This window comes from Vulpes vulpes, chromosome 15, assembly GCF_048418805.1.
Source record: "Vulpes vulpes isolate BD-2025 chromosome 15, VulVul3, whole genome shotgun sequence".
In the NCBI taxonomy this organism is placed as follows: Eukaryota; Metazoa; Chordata; class Mammalia; order Carnivora; family Canidae; genus Vulpes; species Vulpes vulpes.
Genome location: NC_132794.1, coordinates 51,944,087 through 51,963,250, shown reverse-complemented (window position 1 = coordinate 51,963,250; position 19,164 = coordinate 51,944,087). Strand labels below are relative to the sequence as shown.

Genomic DNA, 19,164 nt, shown 5'->3' with positions numbered 1-19,164 from the left:
GGGGTACAGGTGTCCCGGTGTTTCACTGCACGTATCTTTGGGGTAAATCCCCAGCAGTGCAATTGCTGGGTCGTAGGGCAGGTCTATTTTTAACTCTTTGAGGAACCTCCACACAGTTTGTCCAGAGTGGCTGCACCAGTTCACATTCCCACCAACAGTGCAAGAGGATTCCCCTTTCTCCACATCCTCTCCAACATTTGTTGTTTCCTGCCTTGTTAATTTTCCCCATTCTCACTGGTGTGAGGTGGTATCTCATTGTGGTTTTGATTTTCAACCCAGGTTTGTATATCTAAGTCTTGGCCAAGGGTTTCAAGTGTTTTATTCCAGCAAAACAAGCAGGCATCCTTATTATACCCTAAGGAATCTTTACACATTAGGCTCCAAAACTAATGGCCTCAGAAAGTTAAGAATCAACTAATATACTAGGTACAAAGACCAGTTTCTGCTCTCCTTAAAGAGAGGGTGGTGGGTGTGTTGGTGGCTCATTGCTTCTTTTCCTGCCTTCTGAAGAGGTAGGCTGAACAACTCCTCCCAAGGAACCAGGAGCAGGGGGCCTCTTGTTTCAAACACTGCTTTGGAGGAAATGAAATGGGGAGTTTTACTGACTGCTCTAAGCTTTTGTTTCTCCAAAATAAATGTATGTTCTGTTTCCACAGACCCAGCTCACTGGTTTGCAGAACAATCTGGTATTTTCATCAAGAAGAGTGATTACAACATCAGCAGTGGCTGGAAACAGTATCTATTGTCCTGATAATTCATTGTCAGGCATTCCTTGTAATCAGATCAGTGAAGCATGGTTATCCTAGGGCAGTCCCTACAGGGGCACTCACACAGCTACCTGTGCACTTGTACAGAGGAGGATTTAGCCTGTACTGTTTGAACACAGGGATGCAAGTTTTTCAAATTATATGTAGGAACAGTTGAAGTAATTTGGAAAACTTGCCTCCCTGTGTTCAAACAGTACAGACTAACTTAAAAATGCCATCTTTACACCCACTTTCTCCTTCCATCAAACCCAACAGTCTAATTGAACAATAGTTAAATGCGGTATTATAGGCCAAGCAGTCAGGCTGATATATACATGTATGGTTAGATGAGCAAACAATATGTCCAAGAAACATAAAGGTATCCTCCATCCTCCCAACCCCCCCAAAAAATGGTAATGAGGAGGATGATTAGAGAAGAAAAAAGTTATAATTAAGTCATGAGTTGTTTAGAAAGGCTGTTTCCTGGATAGTCCCAAGATCCTCTGTGTGAATCACAATGAAACAAGGAGAAGCATCTTGGAACTTAGAATGTGAATGAAAATGCTTCCAAGCCTTCCTAGGGAGCCAGATAAGAACAAAGGCCAAGCATAGGCTAGGTCCAGCACTCAGAATTAAGATCCATGCCCTAAATTCTACACTCAGATTCTGTGGCTGCTTGAAGCATAGCTCAGGGTACAGCTCATCTCCCACCACATCACTGCGGATGCCCATCTGTTCCATTCATTACATCTCATGCCCACAGTCTGGCAGATTTTATTGTGCTCTAGAAACCTGACTTGAGACTAAACTGTTCCTTTAGTTAAAAGATTTTCCTCTGGAGGGTGGACAAAGTAAAGGGAAGTGCACTCAGTTCCCAGGCCAAGGCCACAGAGAAGAGCCTCTCAGAAGAGCCTCATGCCATGAATTAATATCATGGGCTGAGGAAGCCAGTGAACCAGCCATCTTCTACATACGCATGGTTCCAGATAGGTCTGTCCATCATGCCATTTATTTGTTCTAGTGAAAAGTCTGGTAGTTCTTTGTTGTATAGTAGGGCACCCCATGTCAAAAACCAACTATTAACTTGACTGAGTGATCCCAATCTTCCAGATTGCAGTAGCACCAACTTTACCCATTGAATGTGAGTGAGCAGTGTGACCACAGCTGGCTTTGTTACTCAGAAAATACCAACAATGATAATGGGACTAATAATAGTAGCAAATACTTATTTGGCATTTACTAGGTGCAAGGCACTGTTCTAAGCATTTTCATGTATTTCTATATCTGAGCCTCAGTTATCCCGTATACAGAGTCAGGCTAATAATAGTACCTGTACCCTTGAGTTATAAAGATTAAACAAGTTATGAAATGTTCTCAGTGACATATGGCCAATATATAGTAGAGAGCCAAGATTCACACTTAAGCACATAAAATCTGCTTTTAACTGTTTGTATTAACCATGTTTCCAGCTTCTATAAACCTGATGCTTTAACGCACTTTAACCCTACACACATATGTCACACAAGCCTCGCTCTGGGCAATACAACACCACCATGTTTGAATCACCTTGCCTTGGCTTTCTGTCCCCATTGTCACCTGACACCCTCTTCCTCAGGAGTCCTCCTCCTCCCAGAAGCATGCTTTGCAAATACAAACTGACCAATACAGAGCTCAGACCCCCAACCACCAACCACCTCTATCAGGCTCTCATACTCCAGGCCACTACCCACCTGCTAAATTACCCTATGGCCAGAAAGCAGACAACTTAGGGACAGGCCCCATGCCCCAGAGCCACTGAAAGTATTCAAACAAAGCAATCCCCTGCCTCACCTAGTCCTCCCATGTAAACTACAATAAAAGTTTTTGTCCACAGTTACCCTTTCTTCCTCTACTGCCTGGCCAGCCCCTATGCCTCCCTGGGAACTAACATTTATATGATATGCCCCTTCCTCTCGGGAACTGACATTTCTAATGTCAATCATCTCTTGACCTGGTGGCCTTACTGTACCTCAAATTTTCTATTAATACACTATATTCTAATATATATCACTATGCCATACCCAGCGAACACATTCCTGTGAATCAGACCGGGAATGTTTGCTCTGTACTCAGTTCAATTCATCTCTGAAGGCTTTCTTGCTTCCAGCATTACTGGGTGGAATTTCAAAAACTTCATCTGTATATGAAAAGAGCCCTACAGTGCCTGAGTGGTTCAGTGGTTGAGTGGTTTGGCTCAGGGCATGACCTCTGGGTCCTGGGATTGAGTCCCACACTGGGTTCCCCTCAGGGAGCCTGCTTCTCCCTCTGCCTGTGTCTCTCATGAAAAAATAAAAATAAAATCTTTTAAGAAGAAAAGAAAAGAGCCCTAAGTGAAGTCTCTGATCCTTAGCCCCATCTTCTAATGATGTTTCCTTCTCACAGGATGAGGTGGGAGGCCCGTCCTTAAGCACAGCACTGTCAGGGTTGCTGTACATATTTAAAATCTATAGAGATATAATATTTGCAACAACATATATGACACATCTCTACTCTAAGAAAAAAAATTAAAACCTGCAGATCCCTCTGCAGGATGTATTTTGACTAGAAATTCTGCTTGCTTCAAATTTACATGAATAGGTAGAAATATCTAAAAATATACATATAGGGGGAACCTGGGTGGCTCAGTTGGTTAAGTGTCTGCCTTCAGCTCAGGTCATGATCCCAGGGTCCTCGGATCAGAGCCCCAGGCTGTGCTCCTTGCTCAGCGGGGAGCCCACTTCTCCCTTTCTCTCTGCCATTGCCCCCTGCTTGTGTACTCTCTCTCTCTATCAAATAAATAAATTATCTATCAAATATCAAATATCTCTATCAAATAAATAAATAATTTTTCTTTGGAAAAAATAGAAAACGTATTCTTTGGTATCCTACATAAAGGAAAGTTCTGATTGGATATGTGACAGGCCTAAGGAAGGTAATAAATGCAGTTAGAATGTTCCTCAACTTTTTGCTGGAAAAGTTGTCTCACGAACCCCACAAGGGTTTAGGTCGTCACAATGGGCTACAGACAAAACACTCAGTGTGAACACCAACAAAGAAGGCAGCTCCAAATTCCAAAAGTATTTAAACCACGTTCTGAGTTCAGAGGAACTAGTGGTATGAGGCTTTATCTGACAAAACAGATAACATCTGAAGATAACGTGACATGTTATTTGATAGGAAACAAAAGGTGAATAAAGCCCATTGGTGACTCCCTGATTGTATGTGTCCTAAAATATCCATCTTCTTGTAATCAGAAGAATCAGTACAGTCAAATCCAAAGAGGGAAAGTCATCCTAGTGGTGACAGTCACTGAGACAGCCTATCCTGGTGCTGAATGAGTTGCAAGCGTATTTTAAAATCATAGCATCACTTCAAGACAATTTGCTAAAATGAAACACTGAGACCCCACTATATCTAACTTGCTTCCTCATTTAAGTAAATTGTATTTGTGAGAAAATGCTTTATTTGCATCAACGGCATGTGCATCAGATGCCAGGTTTATCTCAATTCAGATACGCATTTTAAAGTTGTAAACATATGGTTACAATTCCTGTGGAGCTGTTTAGGAAATTTTTATGGATCAAATACTTAGTCCTGACATTCCAGCCAGGTTCAGAGATTTTTAAAACTGCTGCAAAACTCTTCACTTCCTAACGGTTCATTTATAACAGGAATTGGCTGTGGAAGTGTTTGTATGCTCTTCGGTGTTGTCTATAATTACTTTCTCAGCTGAAGTGGTGGGAAAAAGGGAGATCCAGACTGAGAAAGGAGATGAAAAAAACCCTGAATAAATAAATAAAAGTCTCTTATGGGGAATCTGTTTCATCTCTCTGGTCTTGCAATTTTCTTCCCCACCCCCCCACCCCCAGCTATAATTGAAAAAAATACCTGAGTCCAACTATGGATATTAAAAGAAACATTGCTGATTTTTGTTATGTGGGTCTCATAGGCTTGAGGTTTCAATAGCAGCTGTATAATGGGCAGTGTCCAGTGAGGAGATTGGGAACAGTGAAAACTGAGTTTCGTCTCCGTGTTATTCAGACACACTTGAGAAAACTATTTTCACTTTACCTGGGAGAATATGAAAAACAGCTTTCTCAGCCCTCTATTATGTGTATAGTGTATGAACAAGTCCAAGATAGGGTACTTGAAAGTAAAATTGCTATTCTGAGGGTTACTGAGGTAATAAACAAAACTTGTACTGTGTGATGTGCTATGGGCTTCTTGACGGTGAGAGTTGGAGAAAATCCAGAGACTCTCTGGACTGTGCAGTCTGGGGTCTGCGAGAGACCTAATATGAGATTTGGGTAAAATCCACCAAATTTGAAATTAGTAGAGACTTCTGGGACAGTGGTAGCTGTCTTCTTTCTTCCTACTATTTCATTTCTCTGATCATTGCATTCCACATCTTGCTTCCCTCATTACATTTGCCTACGCCCTGGATTGTGTCTACCTATAATGAGAAGAAACAGTGAGGACCCCAGAACAGCAACTGAGCAGGCAGGGATCACCCGGTAGAAATCTCTAGCAAGATACCACACGGAAATGTGGCCACTGCTTACAATAACAATGCAGCCCTTTTTCATTCATTGGACTATGATGCTGATAAAGGCATGGTTACTATTTTTAAACGAGGCAAAAAAATAGAGAGACACACATATGGAACACTTTTAGATATACTTCTAAATTAAAAAGTAGAGTCCTGAACAGTGAGTATTTTACTTCTTTTTTAAGGCAAGGACTTATTTATGTCCATATGCATCTCTATGTTTAGACTATCTCTGAAAATATAAACTGATAATATGGAAAGGAAAGAGCATCAGAGAAAGAGAACTGGCTGCTCATGGTCTGAGCAAAGAGGGAAGGCTGAGTTTTCATTTTGTTCTATATGAATTTTTACTATGTACACATATATTAATCAGAAATTAATAAAACGTAAATAAAAATAAAACAACGATTCGTGTGGTCTAGTTCTCAGAACAGTCTCATCTCCAAAGAAACACAGTCAGCAGACAAAAGCTATTTCTAAAAAAATCAAGTAAGTTTTACTTACATCTCTTGAACACCATGAAGGACGCCTGTTTCGCTCTTCCATTTCCTTCACACCATCACTGTTCCAGAACATTTCCTCCTCTTTGTCTCCAAACTCCTTACAAAACTCCACCTCCCAACCAAGACTCCTGCATCTTCTATCTTTTACCCTTCACTCTTTTCTCCAAATTTTGCCTAATAAAGCTCCCCAGGAGTTTGGCTATGGACACAGGATCACACTCACAGGGCAGGCAGGGAAGCAGACTGACTGGACCAACCTAGAAATCTTTTCAGTCAAGCAGGGAGATGAAGGCTGAGACACAATAGAGGCATTAGTTTTCATCCCATTTCATAACACTTATTGGCCTATCAGGACTGGAGCACTGGAAAACTGAAGTCAAGATACCTGAGCATAACCTGCTTCATCCTGACTGGCTTGGCCAGGAGTGAGTGAGCAGAGGTAAAGGACCAGTGGTGCCTCTGTATAAAAACATGCTCTTAAATGTTATATGTCATAAATAATGAAATCTAAACATATTATGTGTGTTTATTTTTTTAAGATTTTATTTATTTGAGAGAGAATACACATAAGCAGGGGAAGCGGCAGAGGGAGAGGGAGAAGCAGACTCCCTGCTGAGCAGGGCCCCCCCCCCCCCCGCCCCCCTCCAAATCCAGGCTCGATCCCAGGTCCCTAAGATCATGACCTGAGCCCTGAGCTGAAGGCAGACACTTAGCTGACTGAGCCCCCCAGGCGCCCAAAATTTGTGTTTATATGTATACACACACACATACACACATAAAGACTGGTGATCTATAGTCATGTATAAAGGGGACACTGTTGCAATTCAAAACTAAACCTCAAAGATTTGGCAAGGCCCACTTTATGTGCACAGCATTGCTCTTAGCTTCGCACCCTCTCACTGGGGGCTCTGAGGCCTTGGAAGTTGGGTTGATTCACAGTGTACGCTCTGAGTCTATGTGGCCGTACAGAACCAAAGTTCTGTAGTCTTTATTATAAAAATTAAGAATTAAATTTTTAGACTATTTGCGGTTATGTGCATGTACCAATATGAAGCCAATCCAAATCACTGCACATAATTAAAGAAAGAAGGTGACCATGATTTTTTAAAAGTCAAGGCACAATTCAGCAGTACCCGTTCAATCTCCATCTACATAGGAGGACTCAACTTACCCGATCCTAGTAGCATCACTCCTCCTGCTGTGTACCACGGTTCCTCATACAATTAAAACTTGATGCATTAAAAAAAAAAAAAAAAAACTTGATGCAAATGTTATTAACACCTCTAATTCTGATCTCTTGCACATAGATAATATTATGTTTATAATTTGGTTTCCCACACAATGAGCTACAGAGGGAAAATAAGTTAGCCAGAGGAAACAGGTGTCTTGTTTTCTCCACAGTTCTTATTCCAACTTAATTCATCAGCATAATGGTTTTAGATATCAATCTCTATAAGAGTTTAGTTAATGTAAGTCTACCCCTGAGAAATTTTACTATATTAAGTCAGCCCCCTCAAAATGGATTTCTCAACTTGAAAGCCTGGACCCTGGGTCCAGTGAATTCTTACTTTGGAAGGCCTCTTGGAAGACAACCTATAAGCCACCTTAAAGGTACCATTTGCAAGGGGTTCATTTTTTCAATCATATTATTTGTTTGACTATATAAGTAATGGGCTCTGGGCACCTGGGTGGCTCAGTAGTTGAGCGTCTGCTTTCAGCTCAGGTTGTGATCCCGGGGTCTTGGAATCGAGTCCCACATCAGGTTCCCTGTGGGGAGCCTGCTTCTCCCTCTGCCTATGTCTCTGCCTCTCTCTGTGTCTCTCATGAATAAATAAATAAAATCTTTAAAAATAAAAATAAAAAATAAGTAATGGACTCCTGTTGTAGAAACTTTAAAACATACAGAGAAGTTGCAAGAAGATAAGAATCACTCAAACAACCATAGATAGCCATTGTTACATACCTAGAATCTTTCCCCTGACTTCAGCTCTGCACTTGTATCTCTAAACATGCATGTGAAATTTAAATGCTACCAGAAATCACGTTGTAACCCATTAATTTCACTAAACAGAATATCTTAAGCATTTCTCATATCATTAAATATGTTTTGAAAATACCTTTAATCAATCCCTTTTGGATACTTAAGTCAATTCCAGTATTTTGTTAAAATAAAACATGCTCTGATGAACATTTCATCTTCACAGCTCTGAATATTTACTTAGGGTAAACTCATAAAAAGAAAAAATACTGACTGGAAAGGTATGAACAATTTTGGTGCTTTGATCTATATTGCTATATTATGCCCAAGAACTTGCTGAGCTGATTTTCACTAAATCAGCAATTTTGCTTTTGGTGCCAGGATGACAGTTTTCTTTACCTTTCACCAATATTAGATGAAAGATTATTACTTTCAATTTTTGATTAATTTGAAAGGCTAACTTTATGTTTGCCTTGTAATAATGTGCACTTTCTTATACATTCTGGGAACATTTCTTCAAATATCTGTGGCCACTGTAGTTCTCATTTTGTCATTTTGCTTGTTCTTGCCCTTTGTACATCATCTTCTTTACGCACTGATTTGTGAAATCATTTTTATAGTAATCCCATGCAACATATTAAATTTTCTATCCAGTTTATCTCATATAGATCAGTTATGTTCATGGATCACCTTTTTCCATTTTTTGATAGATGGAATTTTTTCCAAATTTCTCTTCAGAGATCTCAATCTCAATCTGTTCATACCTCCTTTTTAGTGAGTCAGCAGCCCATGGTTCCTATTGCCTGGCACTCATGCTTTATTTCAAGCGACCCCTTCTTTCCCAGTCATAGCTGAGGGATAAGAGATAAGCATCTGACCCAGAAACAGCCTCTCTGTAGGCTGATCTGCAGTCTCTACCTATAATGCAGTCTGACATAATGACAGATATGTGGTTATTAGTGGAACTAAATTTTTATCTCTCAAGGAAAACAGTGGGGCAGGATCTGAAAGGAATAAATTCCAGAGGAAAGTTAAAAAGCTAAATGAACATTGGGCAGAAGGGAGACAGGATCAGAAAGAGGATAAACAGAGGAAACCAGTGAAGAGAGAGAGGACAAAGGACAAGTAGGAGAGCAGAGAAAGTGCTGCCCTGAAAGAAAGCCCATGAACCCTACCAGAGAGATGTGGAAACCAGAGCCAGTCCCTTAATCTGCCTTGTTTCCTTGAAATTTTACATTTCCAAGACAAGGCCCCATGTAGGTGTATGATGAGCCCCCATGACTTGACTTTGCAGGGGCATTTTTTCCTTTTGCATCCAAAAGGAATAAGTGGTTCCCATGCAGTGGCATTTTTACCCCATAGAGAATATCTGGCAACATCTGGGAACATTTGTATTATTATGACTGGAAGGGTACTACTAACATCTAACGAGTATAGGCCAGGAATGCTGCTAAACATCCTACAATGCTCTGCCTCCCATAACAAAGAATTATCTGACCCAAAATGTGAACAGGAGATCAAGAAACTGACTAAACATACAATGGGTCACAATGTCTTCGTGCCTGTGATTACCACACACCACTAGAAGAGAACGTGACAAAGATGCTCGCAACTTTCTTGATTTAAGAAGTCTTCTCTAAAAAAAAAAAAAAGAAGAAGAAGAAGAAGTCTTCTCTTCTGTAAAGGTGAACCGGTTACTGTGAAAATCCATCTTCCTCTTAGTGGAGAAGCAAATGCTAATAAATCCCCTCAGCAGTTGTACTGAAAAAATACAGTCTACTTAACCACAAAACTGATGACATACAGGATTCTATATTTACTCAACCACCAGATGTTCAAAATTACCAGATTGGGGAAGACTTAAGAAGGTGGTACTCAAGGAATGGTGTCAGGATACTGGTCATTAGGCATACAGGACAGAAGTCCCTTACTTATAAGGTAGAGTTTTTAGAGGTTTTCAAGATGAGATGAGAGGGTGGAACTAGGCTAATATGGTGAAAAGCTATGCCATGAAGAGTGGAATATGACTTAAATCAACTTTAGTGAAAGTTTACACATTTGAGCCGGTTTTCAGACGTCACATCCTGTCCTCTCTTCTTTTTGCCAACATTATGGGGGCCATAAAGTTTTCTAAGATTCTGCGAGGCAGATGGTTTCTGTCCGCACATCACCATAACAACCTATATTTCACAGTAACTAACAAGCATGATTAGGAAAGACAGATGGAATGAGCCTGCAAATGTAAAATATGCCCCTCAATTTAGAATTCTTTGTCCCTGGGGGAAGGTTCTCATCTGGAAATTTAGTTGTCTTCTTGTGAACTCTTGGTAGCTCATCACAAACAGCACTCACACATTAGACTTGTTCCTTAAGAACTCAGATTCCTTTCCCTGTATCTACCCTGAACCAAAGATTAATCCATTCTACCTGTCAGTGACTTGAGAAGGGAGGGGGGGGGGGGGATAGGCATTTTCTGCTCAGTTACTCCAGATTCTATCCCCAGTATAATACAAACTACAACTTGAGCAGCTCTCTGAAATTTCAAATAGCAGCATTTTGCTGGTCTGCACTTGCTGGCAAATTATCACCATGACTTCATTAAGTACTTGTATCTACTCTCCCTTGCCCCTTAGAACTTGAATTCTTGTGTTGACTCTGTCTTTCATGCAGTCCTTATTTGGACATGGATATCTTTAAACCTAAGCATACTTACTTCCCCAGTACTTATGAGCTAAGTTAATATGCATATATCTGGCAATGTACAAAACATCCACAGGCAGAAACATGGAGAAAAATTAATAACCGGAATACAAAATATAACTTTTTTCCATAAAAACAGGAAAGATCAATGCCATGATTAGAAAATGTGCCTTTAAACAAAACAGATTTGGAGAGAAAGAGATTGAAAGCCCTCTCAAAGCCTATCTATACAACAAAATAAGCTGATTCCAAAAAATACCTCTTCAAAAAAAATTAGAATAAATAAGTGTTCACCAGCAAACAGTCATAATCCAATGAGGTTGTTTATTAAGAGCATTTTTTAATCTTTTCTTTGTGTAACACTATCATATAGACCAAGGGTCAGCAAACTGTTTCTATAAAGAGCCAGATAACAAGTATTTTAGCCTTTGCAGCTCAAAAGGCTTCTTTTCCAACCACTCAGTTTTGTTATTGTAGCACAAAACGGCCATAGATGATATGAAAATGAATGAGTGTGGCTATGTTCTAATAAAACTTTATTTATAGACGTTGGAATTTGAATTTTATACCATTTTGTATCATAAAATGTTATTCTTCTTTTGATTATTATCAGTGAGGTCAATGATTTAAAAACTTAAAACTATTCTTAGCTCAGAGAACATAAACAACAGGTAACGGGTTGGATTTGGCTCATGTGCCAAAGTTTGCTGACCCCTGAAACCGACTTAGGTTTTTGGTTTCTTTTAAGATTTTATGTATTTATTCATGAGAGACACAGAGACAGAGGCAGAGACATAGGCAGAGGGAAAAGCAGACTCCCTGGCAGGAGCCCCATACAGAACTCCATCTCAGGAACCCCGGGATAATGCCCTGGGCCAAAGGCAGACACTCAACCACTGAGCCACCCAGGCATCCCCAGACTAACGTTTCTTATAACTGAAGTGATTCTCAAAATGCTTCAGTGAGAAACACAACTTAATAATGTTCAACTCTCAAAATAATAATAATAATAATGATGATGATGTCCAACCCTCCTTACTTTGTTTACTGGGCAAACTTCTCCCGACCTGCAATCTAATCAGTTCCTTTGTGGTATTTCTTTCTGGTGAGTTGGTTCAATCAGAGAACCAAGAAGGGACTCTAGGAGCAGAGCTTTTTTTCCTGGTGCATTAATAAGCTCATTTCCAGATTTCAGTTCGCTTTATAAATTGTCCCTTGTTCTCCTAAGTTTACATAACCATTCAAAGTTCCAGATCTCATATTTAAAGGAGCAAAGACTGTAATATGAAAGTAAACAGCAGCTATTAAATCCCTGGTCAAGGCAGAATCAACATCCTTATTGTAGATTCTAATACATCACTGTCAACTCAAACGGAGTCCAAATGAAGACAAGTTACAGTTGAGTCAATTGCTAGTCTGATTAGTGATGATTATAAAGTAATAAATTATAACCATAAAACTTTAGGACCTCAAACATCTAATATGCACACAGAGTCAAAATGTGCCAAGATTGTACCTATAGGATAAAGGGAAGATCCCAAAAGCCACATTGCCACAGGAGAGATAAAATGGAAAATAAACATCTAATAAGCAAGTAGCTAATAATATAAATATACGAGTTTCATAAAGTTAATGGAAGCATACCTATCCCAAAAGAATTGTGTAATAAATAAGAACATAGTTTAATCTGTGCCAAATTTGTCTATTACACAGTTGATCAATCATGGAATAATATGAAACCCATGAGTCCCCAGAACTCACCAACTAGATGGTAAAAATGAATTCTATTACTAATTTAATCTCATTCTTGTCCTCCTACACTGTTAAGCCAAACTTATAAGAGTCTCATTTTTTTTAATGCAGTCTTTTTTCATGAGATTTTTGAGGTTCTCATGAAAATAAATGTCCAGTGTCTTTCCATCCAGCTATTTAGACATGGAATACTGGAATCCTAACAAAGTGGGGAAAATATAAATCAAATAAGCAAAATCCTGATATGTGGCAGAGCTGAGGCTTAAACCTAAGCTACTGAGTCTAATTAGCTCTATAAATTTGGGACAAATTGTCTTTACTTCTCTGTGCCATGGAGCAATAGAGAGACCTTCAAGCTTATCTAGTCTGGATTTTGAAGCTCTTCTTTAGTAAAAGAATCTTTGTTTAAAATGTCATTTAACACATAACCCCCAAATGTAAAACTGAAAAAAATATAGCTGCTTTGTTAAAGAGAGGTCAGAGCACCAGGTGCCCTGCCCACTCAGCCTTTCCAAGGCAGCTATTTTGGCCCCCAGGGGTCTTCCTCAGAACCCGAGATCATTGGGGAGCACAGCTAGAAACCACTGATCTTATGCAATCCTCTCACTTTACAAATGAGGAAGCTACTAAAAACAAGAAAAATGGCCCTGCCAGCAGCCAGACAGTGCTATTCCTAACTGAACATAAACAATAAATATAAACAGTGCTCAGACAAGGCCATACTCCTGCAGTGTTTGGAACAAGACAGAGACAAGGCCACTCCACAATCTCAACAATGACAAAACACCCCCTCTTCTGATTAACACGAGACTGCAGTTTCTCTCCCAATAAGAACTCCTAGCCCACCTATAATCAACTGGCCTCTGAAAAAATGTATTAAGAAGATACCTAGTCACTGAATGCCCCTGCTTTTTAACACCATCCATTCTAGAACCAGCCCCTGCTCTCCCGATTCCTCCCTTGAATCATCCAACATAACTTTTGGGTTTTACTCCAGGTGTGTCCCCCATGGTCTTTGGCCTCAGTGCTACATTAGAACAATTCTAAGCAACGTCCTCAAGAAAAACAAAGCAGCACCAAGAATCGGTTAAGAGAACAGACAGTTGAGCTCCTGGAGTGATAAATATATCAGAAACAAATAGAGGATAATTCAGGCCATAATAGACAAAATGCTACATACATTTATTTTTTTTATTTACTAATAATTCTCAAATCTGCATTCCTAAGCCACACAGTTCCCCTGAGCCTTGATATCTACACTGGTTCATCTCACAGGCAATAAGTTGTAAGATTTTTTACACCTGTGAAAGCCTTGGTCATCTCCTCCTTTCAGCTTTTCTTTACTCCCACCTCAAGCCTGTTCTGTCTCCTGGTTTTTATATCTTTTCTTGGTGAACTGTCCACCATCCCCACACCACATCTGAAATCTTGGGATCATTCTAAATCACTCCCTCGTTGTATTCTTTCATAGCATTAGCCACCAACCAAGTATTTCTCAGTTTCTCTCCTCCTTTCCATTCTTTCTGACACATTGCTTATTTGAAAGAGTCCCCAGAGTGTTCTCTCTGCTTTCATTTTCCTCCACCTTCAAACAATCTGCTACATTGCTGAAAGAGAGCTTCCTAAAATGCAAATCTAATCACATCATTCTCTGCTTAAAACAACCATTTCAGGCATCTCCCCACCCCAACCCCACCCCCACCCACTGTCCCAAGCAAAGCAGAGGAGGCCCCTGCCCCATCTCCTGCAGCACCCTTCACCCCACGCTCCAGCCATGCCAACTGGCAGCATCCTCCCCTGGAGTCAGAGCACCAGGAATGCCCTTCACTCCTCTCTGCCTAGCTCACCTTATGTGTTCTCTAAGCAGTTCAAGCATTGCCTTCAGAGGGCTCTCTCCATCCTGATCCTTCCCCTGGCTGAATTAAAGGCCATCTTCTTTTCCCATTGTACACAAAATGTTTCCACTCTGTGTGAGGCAATTCAGAGATGCTCAACTCTAGCTGCATGCTAAAATTCACCTGAGCATCTGAGTGCCCAGAACTCAACCACTGCGATTCTGATTTAATTGTTCTTGGAATCAATATGATTCCCATGTGCACTGGGCTTCATGCTTCTCAAACTTTAATGTAAGGAACAATCACCTGGGGAGCTTTTAAAAAATGAAGATTCTGATTCAGCAGGTCCGGCTAGGATCTGAGATTCCACATTGTTAATAAGCTCTCAGGTGATGTCAATGTTCCTGTTCCACAGACCACACTAGGACTAGTAAGCATCTAAATAAACTCTGACATTGGCCAGCCCATCAGGAGGCAATAAAGCTGTAAAGCAACTACAGAAAGACTTCCCTGTCAAGGAAAACAGATGTTGCTAAAACGTGTGACATACCCTGGTTCCAGAAAATTTTATGAGTATCTGCGATAGCTGCAAGGTTGTAGAAGCTATTGTCACCTAAGGGTGTCGAGCCCAGAAAGTGAAAGTGATTTGCCCAGAAAATCACAGAGAGTAAATAGCAGGATGGAGATCTAAACTCAGAATACTTGATTTTCCAGTCTGTATTCTATTCAGTATGTTAAATGCCTGGAAGAGATGTTGACCATCACACTAGGGAAGTAGCAATCAAGCAGGGCATGACCAATATTAGCAAGACCCAGCTAAACATTTTGATACAGAAGTGACTAGAGCAGTTCATTCAAAAGAGATCCCAGTCAACAACTGCTGATGAGAGGAGCAATAAGGAAACTGGTCACTTGAGGCCAGAGGTATTGAATGTGTTCCTGAATGAAGTTAACCTTGTCCAATGGCAAATGACATTGAAAACATGCACTGCCGAACTCCAGACTATGCCAATGTCTTTCAATATCTTGAAGGCAGCAGGAATGCATTGTTCATTTTAATATTTCCAGCATCCAGCACAGCATTTGATACATAGAAATCACTGAATATCTGTTGAATAAAGCCTAACCAGAGAAAGTCTTAGCCTTCTTTACGTAATACTACATCTAACTATGTTGTAGCCAGTATCCATCTTATAGGGTGAGATGATACTAGCCTGCTGCCTGACTTTCTCCTCTAGAGAATTCCTCAAGTTTCTGGGTGGGAGTATCTAGTGGAAGTATGATACAGTACGAGCTTCCTCAGGCCCTTCACACATATGCATGGAAGATATAAGGATTAAAGGCATAAACACAGTAGTGTTTATTCTTCCTGGAGAACCAGGCAGAAGTTAACTGCTTTTATTAAGTTGTGGAGTGAGGGATGGAGGAGTGGTGACCTCACCAGTTTTCCAGAGAGCAGAATTGTTGGTCAAAGACAAGAGAATCATTGAAGGATAAGTCATATTTTCTAAAGGTGAAGAGCATAGGCTTTAGGGTCTGAGAAATATGAGTCTGAATGTCATTTCTACTGATCACTCATCACTTGGTACAAGCTCCTTAACCTACTAAGCCTCAGCTTCCTCCTCTATAAAATGGAGAAAACAAGTAACTTCCAACGAGTATTGATGTAAGGATTGAGATCACTGTGTATTTAACACAGTGTCCAGGACACTGTAGATGTTAAATAATAACAGTTTAGCAACAGTACCAATGGAGAAAAGCATCAGTGCCAATTGTGGCTGCATGGCTAATTCTAGAATCAAGAGTTGTGGTCACCATTTGTATTTCTTGCCAGAACATACAAGGACTGAAAAGGGGGCTTTTTTTAATTCTTGTTTTTGTCTTTTCCCTTTTAAAAAATGAGAGTGATTATTTCATTTTGCTTGTCTCGATCACATTTTGGCTTGCCCTCTATTGTTGTATATGAAGTAGGTAGGCGATAGGTATACTAAATAGACAAGGAATGGCAAATTTTTTTCATCTCAAATCACTCCCGCCTATTTGGGATTGGTGGCCAAGCCCACTGTATTAAGAGGGATGTTGGTGCCAAGCCCAAGCTAAGTGAAAAAGAGAGCTATGATTGATCCACACTACCTGCAATGAGTGCTTGTCACACCTCAGTTTTATCCAGAAGCAGTAGAATACTGAACAACAATAGCTAGGTAGGGTCACAATGAAGCCAGAGGGAATGGATGGCAATGGTAGCTTGTAGATGGAGAGATTGATAAACATTCCTACACTGACCTTGAGATATTTTGTGATATAGTTGCTGTGTGTGTGTGCGCCAATTTCCCCTCCACATCTACTCTTCACCCAGCTCCTTGCCTGGAAGCTGACCTATACACAGTACATAAACGGGGCTGTATGCCCACTGGCTCTGGTTAGTTTGGCCAATGGAGAGCACCCCAACATGAGATATATGTGAGAACACAGCCAGAGCAAGATCATTATTTCCCTGAAATTATTTCTCTCTGCAGGGCTGCTTCAGGCTAACCATGGTCCCTCAGTATGAAGTCATTGATCCTCTCAGTGGAGTTGACTCTATATGATTCTTAGTTCTTAAAGATCTCAAAAACAATCTCCTCTTCCCATCCCTTTAAAACAAAAGGTGATACAAGCTCTAGGGTACTGCACTACCCTTGATGGTTCTCCTCACCTAAACTATTATAAATAGTCCCTTTATAAATGAATGCTATCAAACTATATCATTTTGAAAGATCACCCATATCCCTTGGAACCCTGAATGATAGTATGCCTTTGGGTTGCCTATATGTTGGAAATGAAGTGAGTATTTACAGAAACACAAATGATAGAATATGCCAGGTAGGGGATCTTTGTAAATCTAAGAAAAAGGGTATGTGTCTGGTGGCCAGATAACTAGAGATAGCAAGACAGATGCCTGTCATACCTGCTTCTCCATCTACCTTAAACTGCCCACCAATGATCTGGACCTTGCTCTTCACAGCAAGATCAATTAACTTAACAGAATTAAGTACTATCATTAATAATCTCTAACTTGATCTGATGAGACAGGATGTCCTAGAGTATTCTGTTTCCCTTGATGGAAAATTAAAACTCAAAAATTCATCATCTGGATGTCAATGAGATGCAGAGGTACAGGGGTACCTGGGTAGCTCAGTCAGTTAAGCATCTGCCTCAGCTCAGGCCATAATCCCAGGATCCTGGGAGAGAGTCCTACATAGGCTCCTTGCTCAGCATGGAGCCCGCTTCTCCTCCTTCCTCTGCCTGCCTCTCCCCCTGCTTGTGTGCTCTCTCTCTCATGCTCCCTCTCTCAAATAGATAAAATATTTTAAAAAGAGAGAGAAAGAGATGGAGAGGTACAGACAACTAGACGGTGACTGAGTCAGGTTATCAGCAGAGAATTGGACTGAGGAGCACAATGTGGTCCTGCCCCACTAGTCATCTGCCTTTCCCACCAGCCTGCCCTTTCTGAGGCCAAGTTGTAGAATTCTTTCTAGGTCTCTACATTTGAGGAAATAAATGCATCTCTGATCCCTATTCAAAAGAAAGAAAGAAGGAAAGAAAGAAAGAAGGAAAGAAAGAGAAAGAAAGAAAGAAAGAAAGAAAGAAAGAAAGAAAGAAAGAAAGAAAAGAAAAGAAAGAAAGAAAGAAAGAAAGAAAGAAAGAAAGAAAGAAAGAAAAAGAATCCCTGTTCACCACCCTTCAGTGATCTAAGAAGTAACATTTCACGATCAGCAATGTAGACAGAATCAGGACAGGAAAGGTAACCTCTCCACCCTCAAGGTTAAAGTGCTATGCTTGAATATTGCACCCAGCAATTTTGTGACTCGAATAATTATTCACCTGTAAAGCCCCATGTGGACTAAGGTGATCCCAGTTCTTGGTAGGAGACAGACCCCTCAGAACCATTAAGTCTTCTCCCAGTGTCCAGCATCCAGAGATAAGGCCTCCATAGCAAGCACAGGCAAGGTAGCGAAGTATAGCTCTGACTCTCTCCTATAGAAAAGATGAGAAAGCATACAAAGGGAAAAGGTAATGCAGGATTTCTCTGAGAAGGCAGATTGTAGGAGAGCAATCACAACACTATTTAGGGGAACAAAAGGGAGAGGAATTAGGGCCAAGGAGGGCTGTAGGTCTCTGCCCCTTAAGCTAGGAAGACAGTAAAGCTCACTCCAATTCCATTTTAGTAAGATTCTTTTTAAGCTTCTGCAACCCTTCAATTCACTATCTTCAATAGTCTTTTCATCTCTGAAGGTCCAGATCAAATGCTTTCTCTTTTGTGGAGGCCTCCCTGATCCCAACACCTCCCACTCCCAGTCAAAATTAACCGTTCCTTTCTTTACACTCTTAATGCATGCTAATCCTTCCTTTAGCATTTTTTACTTTGTAAGATATGAACATGTTTGCCTCCCCCAAATGATTTGTGAGCTTGCTAATGGCAGGACCTGTCTTAGTGATTTCCGAATAAAAATGGTCCCTAGATGGTAGTGGAATATTAAATGCTCACTAAGTTTGACAATGACAGGCTTTTGCTATCAACTGGAAACTGAACAGCCTCCCTCCCCCAACCTCACTCTCATCTCTTTCCAGATATGTCACTGGTGGGAAAGTTAAGGGAACCTCCAATGCAGGTAGAGCTCTCTGAGTCTGGGTTCCAACAAAAAGTGGAATTTGATGCAAGGACTTCTGGGAACAGAGGTGGGTATGGAAAGGCCAGGAAGAATTCCAGGAAGAATTGAAAAGGAAAGGAAGGAAAGTCAAAATAAGGAGTGTTATTGAGCTGGGCCCCTCTTCAGCAACTAGGGATCCCCTCCACTGGGGACAGTCTGAAGGGCTATGTAGAAAGTACCTCAGAGGGGTACTTGGGTGGCTCAGTGGTTGAGCATCTGCCTTTGGCTCAGGGCATGATCCTGGGATCCTGGGATTGAGTCCTGCATTGGGCTCCTCATAGGAATCTGCTTCTCCCTCTGCCTATGTCTCTGCCTCTCTCTATGTCTCTCATGAATAAATAAATAAAATCTTTAAAAGAAAGAAAGTACCTCAGAATTGTCTCCCCAAGGCC

The 19,164-nt window shown here is 40.6% G+C and overlaps 1 long non-coding RNA gene across 5 annotated transcripts in view; it reads right to left on the bottom strand.

The window, feature by feature from the left end:
- LOC112920035 (uncharacterized) overlaps window positions 1-19,164 on the bottom strand; it is a 235,764-nt gene that overhangs the window by 111,052 nt on the left and 105,548 nt on the right. For 2 of the 5 annotated variants that reach the window (XR_011997375.1, XR_011997377.1), the window contains 2 exons: window positions 17,946-18,098; window positions 6,988-7,045 (listed from right to left, as the gene is read on the bottom strand). The exons of 2 other annotated variants lie outside the window; for them this stretch is intronic. This is a non-coding gene — a long non-coding RNA (uncharacterized lncRNA). The remainder of the gene's footprint in view (window positions 1-6,987; window positions 7,046-17,945; window positions 18,099-19,164) is intronic. One more of the 5 variants, XR_011997376.1, reaches the window with a different exon arrangement.